Raw genomic sequence first — 10,000 nt, 5'->3', positions numbered from 1 at the left:
TGTACTCTTTAATATTCTTGATGTGACTGTAAACACGTTTTTTCTTTCTGTGTTGTTTGTAGTAACCCGCAATCTGAGTTCGTTTTTTTTTTCAGACAGCCAAAAAAGTTCAATTGGATTTCAAAGGTGAGTGTTTCAAAGCGTGAAGTCCTATAACTAAACGAATAGCCTCTGCATTCGGCAGGATAATCTTGTTCTTCATTTGATGCGTCAAGATTGGTTTCCCCCGTCACTCTGCGTTGGTAGAGTAATAGGAAGCGTGCTGGTCTCGCATTTGCTTAGTTGTGTGTTCGAATCCCGCACTCTTCTCCAATTTCGGGCAGTGACTGTTGCCTGCCCAGCAGTCCCTCAAGCTCATAATAGGGCACATGTAATATCTTCGGCCGCAGCTAGGTATCGCCTCCTGGCATAGAAACTTCACTTTCCGTTACTCGTTGGCAGCCAGTTATGCCATTGGGGGTTGAACCGCTCCCATTGGAAAGGGGCGCCAAAGACAGGGCGACCAAGTGGTGTCGTATGCTATCCTTCAGTTTTTCCAAAAATCAACTGAACACCGAAAGTCATATATGAAAAATGCCACTGTGAATTTTGTCTGTGACGGCTGTCTGTGCTATATTGTGAAACCATTGTTTTTATATTTGTCAAATTGGATAGTCACTACGTTCTGACGATTTGTGTAGCTGATCGCTCAAAATTGCGGCTGTTAGTAGCATTTATCTGCTGTATTGTGTGTATTTCGTGTTCTATAGGCTATCATACACGCACATCATATTCATCTGATATGCACGTTTAATGACTGATGTTATCGACCGAGTACCAACAGCAGCAGCAGCAGCAGTAGTAGCAGTAGTAGAAGTAGTAGAAGTAGTAGTAGTAGTAGTAGTAGTAGTAGTAGTAGTGGTAGTGGTAGTAGTAGTAGTAGTAGTAGTAGTAGTAGTGGTAGTGGTAGTGGTAGTGGTGGTGGTGGTGGTGGTGGTGGTGGTGGTGGTGGTGGTGGTGGTGGTGGTGGTGGTGGTGGTAGCAGCAGCAGCAATTGTAGTAAAGAAAATCAATAGCACTAATCGTAACAGAAGCAACAACAACAGCAGGTGTAATAACAGTTGTTATAGCAATTGAGTAGCTCCGTGAGAGGGTGATCCAAGCGCCACGGGCCGCCTGGCCCTGATTTCGTGCTCAACCGACCAATCTGGGCTTCCCGAGAGTTGGAATCGTCTCCCTCGACCATGGTCACTCAGATGGAGACGAATCCAGCTCCCAGGAGGCCCAGGTCGGGTGGTTGAGCAAGATATCAGGATCTGGTTCACTTTCCCAAGGAGCAACTCAATTGTAATGTATACATATAATCAAAGATCTTATTAAGGTGAACACCACTTCATCTCCAACTCACTCCGATTCACACATACTAAAAGAAAAACATCATCTGGTATATAAAATCAGGTTTGTTGTCCCCCTGGACAGTTCTTTCGTCCCCCCACGGTGGGAAAATGTCCGCGCCCGTGGGGAAGGTCGCTCTTTTTCTGGAAATTTTCGGAGTTGTTGGACTTGCTCAAGAATCTTACGTCATCTGGTGTAAGTGGAGGTGATTTTGCATTTCAGAGATGACGAAAGATAGAAGTGAACCATTTTTTTTTTGTAACCAGTGATAATACTTTCTCGAGACTGCATCGATTCAAGATGACCAATGTTTTGTGGACACAAATAAAAAACGTAATGATAATAACAGTAATAGTTGTAGTAATAATAAAAATATAGTAACAATAAAGATAATAACAGTAGTAGTAATAATAACTAACGATATTAACGGTAATGATAATATAGATGATGATGATGGTAATGATAACCATGATGACAATGATAATGATGACAATAACAACAATACTGATAATAATAGTGATAATAATAATAATAATAATAATAATAATAATAATAATAATAATAATAATAATAATAATGATAAATCATCGTCGTCGTCATCATGAATAAAAATATTAAAACAAAAACAAATATGCAGATGAACTTCTTCAAATCAGAATTCTCATCATACTTGAAGTCTCAGCTGAATAGAATCGTTTGGCAGAAACTAGAATGAATACTGAAGTAGTAGAACGCATCAAAATGCCTGAATGGGACGGATTTTACGGTGGTATTCTTAAAAAATTCTTTCCTTATATAAACCTTGGAAGGGAAAGATTTATATTAGGATTTTTTTAAGAATACCACCGTAAGATTCTTACGGTGATATTCTTAAAAAATTATTTCCTTATATTAAATCTTTTCCTTACAAGGATTTATTTCAGATTTATATAAGGAAAGAATTTTTTTAAGAATACCACTGTTAGTTCTTTCGCTTCGGCGTACTTAAACTTTGCACGAGAATTGGTGTTGATCCAAGCCACAACCCAAATATGTGTTTATGAAGAGTAATCAAAGATATATACTTTATATTTGGCATAAGAACATAAGAATGGAAAAAAGTGTAATAGACCATAAGGCCTACACTTGGGAGTTCCATGCCCCTTACCATCTTTCATCCCTATCCTTAAAGTTATCTAATAATTATTATCTTAAACCAGCGTTTTCCAACCTGGGGTGCTGAGATATAAGTAGATTTGGCATAAGAACATAAGAATGGAGAAGACTGCAAGAGACCATAAGGCCTACATTAGGCAGTTCCACTTCCCTTACCACCTTTCATTCCTATCTATAAAGTCGTCTAATCTTCTCTTAAAACAGCGTTTCCCAACATACACTTTCCTTTATCCTTCTAGTAATAATATATTAGTTATTAGGTGGTGCTGAACTGCTTAGGCTGGACTACTGGGGTTGTTAGGGTGGTCGGAAAAGGTTGGGAAACGCTGTCTTAAACCAATCAAAGGATTACAAAGGCGGAGCATGCCGACAAGGGACCTTTTGGTCCATATCTAGGTCGGATGCGAAAAAAATCATAATAATAATAGATTAATAAATAAAAACTATCATAATGTAAATAACAAATAAAATACATAAATACATGCATAGGTAAAGTTAAACAATAAACAAACAGGTAAATAGTAAATGATAATAAATTGACATATAACTAATAATAAATGAGATTCAAACAGACAAATGATAACAAAACAAATAATATAAAATAAATTGTAATCATTACAGCATCTTGCTTAGGTGTTTATCCGCTCACTACGGTTACTAAGTCCATTCCATTTGTTAACTACTCTGTTGGTAAACAAGTTCTTCCTTGTGTCATTCTTAAATCGAAGATTGGGAAATTCCTAAAGCCCCTGTCACACATATTTGACTTTATCGAATTCGTTTGAGAAGAAACTACTCAAGTTACAGTCCTTTATTTTTCGAATCTCCAAGTGTTAAATCACCTTTGCGTCATATATTGAAAAGCTGAATGACGAACTAAAAGAAGTTCAACCCACACGAATATTAGACAAATTGCTGATTTGTCCTTGGGGAAGTCTAGACTAGGCGAAGGCGTCTTCCAGTTTTTTCAAAACCACAACATTTGACAAGAGTCTTGAATGCGCGACCGGGGCTTAATGCTTTGCAAAAGTCTAAGAATACGATCCTATGATTCAGTTCGAGGATCTTGAATGTGATTCAATTCGCTGCAAAGCCTCAAGGCCTCACAGCCCATAAGGCAACAATGTCTATGCAACAATGTTGTTGTTTCTTGGGTGTCTCTGTTCATATTTCTGTGCTCTATTGACACAGCCTTAATGCAGAAAAACGCAAAGTCACTCCGCATGCAACGGTACAGACCATCAAAACACGATAAACGAGAGGTCGTTTACACATAGCTCGCAGGCTGTTCGTGGTTTGAACACAAAAAACATGAAAATAAAAGAGACTGGAAGAGACCATAAGGCCTACACAAGACAGTTCCAAGTTCATTATCACCTATCATCCCCACCCATAAAGTTATCTAACATTCTTCACTTACTTCATGGCTACTATGTCAATTCCATTCGTTAATCACTCTATTGGTAAACCATTTTTGTTTATTTCCTTCTTAAACCTAAATCTGTCCAATTTAAATCCGTTACTGCGAGTTTGGCCCTGTTGCCTTAATGAAATGACTTTGCCTGCATCGCCCTTGTTAAACCCCTTGACTCATTTGAATACCTCTATTAGATCACCCCGCACTGTACATCTTTTTAGAGAGTATAAGTTAAGCCTGTCTATGTACGTTTGAAAACAACATGAATCCTATTGGACTTCGTATCGTCCGCGAAGACGACTGAGGCGTCCTTGGTAGGTCACTAGAAGAAAGATGGGGTGTGGGGAAGTGGCAGAGTGACCAGATTTAGCATAGATATGTTAAACTTATTTTCCCAGAGAATAATATGTTTATATATATATATATATATATATATATATATATATATATATATATATATATATATATATATATATATATACAAACTGAATGGTTCCCAGTGATCAATTAATATTTTTTTCAACCACATATCACTTTTAATTCCGTACTATCGCAAACGAGACTGAGAATCGCTCGAAGGAGGCATCCGTTGGAAATTGAAACGTAGACGAGCCGAGGATTCGAACCCAGCTATCTTGATAGCGTATTGGGTTACGTCAATGTAACTTTGTTACGGGTTAGCTGAGTTCGAATCCTCGGCTCGTCCACGTTTCAATTTCCAACGGATGCCTCCTTCGAGCAATACTCAGTCTCTTTTACGATGGTATGGAATTAAAAGTGATATGTGGTTGAAATATATATATATATATATATATATATAAATATAAATATGTATATAACAGAAACCGAACGAGAATGTGGAAGAAAACGGGGCGTGGTGGGGTGGCAAAGCGACCAGGTTTAGCATAATTATGCTAAATATAACAAATGTTTCCATAAGACAATACTATATTGATACGAAAAATATAATGGAAGCCGAACGAGCTAAGAGGAACAAAATATTTAGCATTATTCTTACCGACCTAGCATAATTTCAGCTGGTGTCTAGCCTACCTATATTCCCCACTTGAGAAATCTGGTCACCCTTGTAGATGGGTTTCGAAACACCCGAGGGGAGGACGTAATGAGAGCTTTGGAGGCGTGAGGGTGTTCACTGTCTACCGCGAATGTGTACACAATTTACCTGAGGCGTGAGAGTGCTCACTGTCTACCGGGAATGGATACATCATTTACCTCAGATTGATCATTTCCCTGGGGAGTCAGTGCATTTTCCCAAGGCCACGTTTTTTTTTTTTTTTTTTTTTTAGAATCATTCGTGTGGGTTAAAACTGGATGAATTTAGGTTTAAGAAGGATATAGGTAAGAACTGGTTTACCAGCAGAGTAGTTAAAGAATGGAACAGATTAATTAACATTGTAATGAGCGCTGAAACTAATGAACTAATGGTTGATTTAAGAGAAGGTTAGACGATTTTATAGATGGAGATAGTAGGTGGTAATGAACGTGGAACTGCCTAATGTAGGCCTTACGGTCCCTTGTAGCCTCCTTCATTCTTATGTCCTTAAGTGCACTGGCCACCATTGGTGACCGGACATTTGAGCCTCGTACATTTGGGCCATGGGCTTGCAAACTAGGATGCTTGGATCACAGGGGTGACCATGGGTGGACGTTTGGGCCACGGAATAAATTCCTTTAATTTTTTTTTTATCCATTTTAGGGCAATATATCATATTTGGGCCCAAACGCCCCACATTCTGTAGAACCAGGTTCTCGATGCTACGGGAAAAAAATGGCCCTTAGCATACCATAAATATTATGACACTTTTCGTTATTGTTGTAGTAACATTTTGAACGAAAAAAATAATTACAAGATAACTGCAACATATAGCATCATATTTTATAACCCCCAAAATGATATACATTTATATAATTCAGGGATAGCATGGGTCAATTTCAGGTGTCTACAGTTAGGTAATCTTGTGCAGACGAAGAGTGTGGGGATCTATTTTTTTCCTGAGGTAGGACACATTCAAATAGGGTAGGCCACATACTAAACCAGTTTCAAAAAGGTAGGCCACATACTAAAGCGGCACAAAAATAGGTTTAAGAAGGAAATAGGCAAGAACTGGTTTACCGATAGAGTGGACGAATGGAATAGACCATGTAGTGAGTTCTGAAACTATTGGTTGTTAAGATGAGATAACTGTACGGCTAGGGATGATAGGTGGTAAGGAACATGGAACTGCCTAGCGTAGGCCTTATGGTCTCTAGCAGTCTCCTCCATTCTTATGTTCTTATGTAATCAATCAAGGAAAACCCCTTTCTCATCAAAGTATCTAAGAATCTGCGACCTCTATGCAGTACGATACGTTTTCGCCTCTGTTGCATAAAGCTGCCTGACGCACGTTTCTGCCACCTCATATATCAACAAATGTGGTTCAGAAAAAACAACAACGATACGCCTTTATGCCTGATGACAGATGGAACTTCGATTAGTAAATATATGAGACGACATTGCATCTAAAAGGACTCCAAGGTTAAAGGAAAGTGCACTTCACATTGCGACTCCTTCACCCTTACGTCCTCAAAGGACTTGAGGATGAAGGAGAAGTGGGAGGGAGAAGAGGACGAGAGAGAGAGAGAGAGAGGAAAGGAAAGGAAAGAGAGGTGGGAAGCGAAAGGAAAATAAAAGGGGAAGGTTAGAGGAAAAGCGGAGGACAAGAAATGGGAATGTGAGGAAAGGGGACGAAAGATAGAAGTGAAAGAGGAAGGAGAAGAGGATGACAAAAAAGAGGAAGGAGAAGAGGATAAAAAAAGAGGAAGGAGAAGAGGATGAAAAAAAAGAAAGAGGAAGGGAGGAGAAGGAGAAGAAGAATAAAGGTACGGAAGAGAGAATAGGGCAAGGAAGGAGTAAGGGAAGACAAAAAAGGAAATACGAAGAGGAAGGGAGGAGAATTAGGGGAATGGAAGGGAAAGAAGAGAAAAGAGAAGGGAATAGGAAAATATGGAAAGGGAAGAGGAAGAGGAAGAGGAAGGGAGTAGAAGGAGAAGAAGAATATGGGGAAGGAAAGGGAAGGGAGAAAGTGGAAAGAGGAAATGGAAAAGGACGAGAGGAAAAAGGGAAATTCCGATCGGTATTATGCATTCACCACGGAGCTGGAGGAGAAGGGTGCTTGTGGCTGTGTGCTGTACAGACGTATGATGGAACACGAGATTCGAAACGCCATGGAATGGGTTCATGGGGCTTTACGGTTCAATTCCAATTGTTTTGAATCACGAACTTCACCCAAAATGTATAAATAAATGAATAAATGAATAAATGAATGAATGAATGAATAAATGAACAAATGAATAAATTTATAAATGAATAAGCGAATGAATAAATGAATAAATGAATAAGTGAATAAATGAATACATGAATAAATGAATAAATGAATAAGTGAATAAATGAATACATGAATAAATGAATAAATTAATAAATTAATGAATTAATAAGTGAATAAATAAATAAGTGAATAAATGAATAAGTGAATAAGTAAATAAGTGAATAAATTAATAAATGAATGAATAAATGAATAAATGAATAAGTGAATGAATGAATAGATAAATAAATAAATAAATAGATAACAACAAACAAAACAAAATAAAATAAAATCTCCCGAAGGAGGCATAAGATGAATACTTTTCTTCCGCCGAGTGTCGCCAGGCAATTTGATTCAGTTGTGGCTTTGCCCCCCCCACCCTTTAGCTGTCGGAGCTCCTCATCAATTGAATAAAATTGCCTGACCATAGATGGAATGAAAATCAAAGTTGTTTACATGAACAATGTGGTTAATCCCATTCCAGTTTATGGCATTTTTAGTTCTAGATCTTATTCAAATTTCATTTTTAAGAAAACAAAGATTAGAAATGAGTAATAGCTGTACTTTGGCCAAAAATGGAAACAATAGTTACGAAAAATCAAAGACTAGTATTATGATGATAAAAACCTTTGCTTCTGCTAGATAGACTGCGTTAAGTGACTTCGACTTTAAACAATTTATTCTGGTTAGCTCAGAACGGCTATAACGCCTTCTCCATGAACGAGGATACCACAAGGAGGGATAGAGTCGCCTACTGGTAGCTGGAAAGTGCCACACACCACGGAAGACTTCACTGGTCCTAGAAATCTTGAATCCCAATTTTAGCCTCCTCTGGATGATATGATGCAAGAGATAAATGTCCGGCACTTACCCCCTGCCCCCTTCCCCTCCCCCAACCCCCTCCCCTCCTCTCCATTTCCGCCTTTCCTCCAACCCCCCAAAAAGGAATTTCCCAAGAGGAAGTGACGATGCCAAAGGCAGATCCATGACCGAAAGTATGGCGTGACGGTCATTCCATCTGTGGGCGGGATGTCATCTTATCACAAATCACATAATACATTTCCTCAAGACTTTGAAAACATAAGAACATACGAATGTAGGAGATTGCAAGAGACCATAAGGCCTGTACTAGGCAGTTCCATATCCCTTACCACCTGTCACCACCATCCACAAAGTCCTTTATTCTTCTCTTAAAACGACCAATAACTTCAGCGCTCTTGCCTATTTACTTCTTAAACCTAAATTCGCCTAATCTATTAAATCCATTATTACGAGTCCTGCCCTGCTGTCTTAATATGATGACCTTGCCTGCATCATCCCGCACTCTTCGTCTTTCCAGAGAGTGTAAGTCAAGGTGCTTTAGTCTGTCTTCGTATAGTAAATTTCTAAACCCTTGTTTCTTGAAAAGAAGAGGAAAAAAATCGAGGTCATAATTAAAAATAATTTCACATCAATTAGGATTTGAATGAGGCACAATGGTCTCAAGCTGCAGGGATCCAGATTTGATTAATAGGCAGCAAGTATCATGTTCTTGCAGAAGGTGTAATGGTGACGGCACACTAAGCATTTCTCGCTAGCATGTTATTCGCTTTTGCTACCTCGTTTGAGTGGAAACGACTTCCGTTACAATCATATTCAAATTTCCAAAGGTCAAATTATTCTTGCGTTATGTAGTGATAAGCTGAAAGACAAATCAAGAGAAATTAAACCCATACAAATGTTAGACACAATTGTTGAGATGTTCTTACGTAAGTCGAGAACGTTATAACCGAAGTCGTTTCTACTTAAACGAAGTAGCAAAAGTAGGCAGCACGCTAGCCTAGTGTGCCACCACCCGGGTTGCACAATTCTGATACTGCAAGGAATGCCCTTGAATGCATTTGTTTTCTTGTCTATTTGCGGTGTTTGATTTATTTTTTAATTTTATCTTTTTTTTATTCATTTAATTCTATTTTATTTTGCTTCATTTTATTCTGTTTTGATTTGGTATATACATACAAATATACATGCACACATAAATACACATACATACATACATACATACATACATACATACATACATACATACATACATACATACATACATACATACATACATACATACATACAAAAATGGCCTTTTCTCCTTGTTAGATAGGATGGCTGAATCCAGCCTTTCACACAGCAGCCCACACACACAATCCTTCAAAACCCATTCGCCACCTCTCCCATCTTTAGTTGTAAACAAAAAAATATTTCTTTTAGTCTAGACTATAGAGCGTAATCTGCAATTATAACCTTTGCCTTGTGTATATTGGAATAGCCGGGGCAAATAGCAGTCACCAGTAGACGTCAGAATTGGTGACATCACGAGTGTATGTGTGTATGTTTATGTATGTATGTATGTATGTATGTATGTATGTATGTATGTATGTATGTATGTATGTATGTATGTATGTATGTATGTATGTATGTATGTATGTATGTATGTATGTATGTATGTATGTATGTATGTATGTATGTATGTATGTATTTGTCTATGTGTTTATGTATGTATGTATGTATGTATGTATGTATGTATGTATGTATGTATGTATGTATGTATGTATGTATTTGTCTATGTGTTTATGTATGTATGTATGTACTTGGTTGCAGCCAAAGCTCTATGCGCTTGGTCTGTTAGGAATCAGAGAGGACTGCGGGATTCGAACTC

The sequence above is a fragment of the Oratosquilla oratoria genome, chromosome 2 (assembly GCF_046742065.1).
Source record: "Oratosquilla oratoria isolate Oo_2021 chromosome 2, ASM4674206v1, whole genome shotgun sequence".
Lineage (NCBI taxonomy): Eukaryota > Metazoa > Arthropoda > Malacostraca > Stomatopoda > Squillidae > Oratosquilla > Oratosquilla oratoria.
This window is presented reverse-complemented; position numbering follows the sequence as displayed.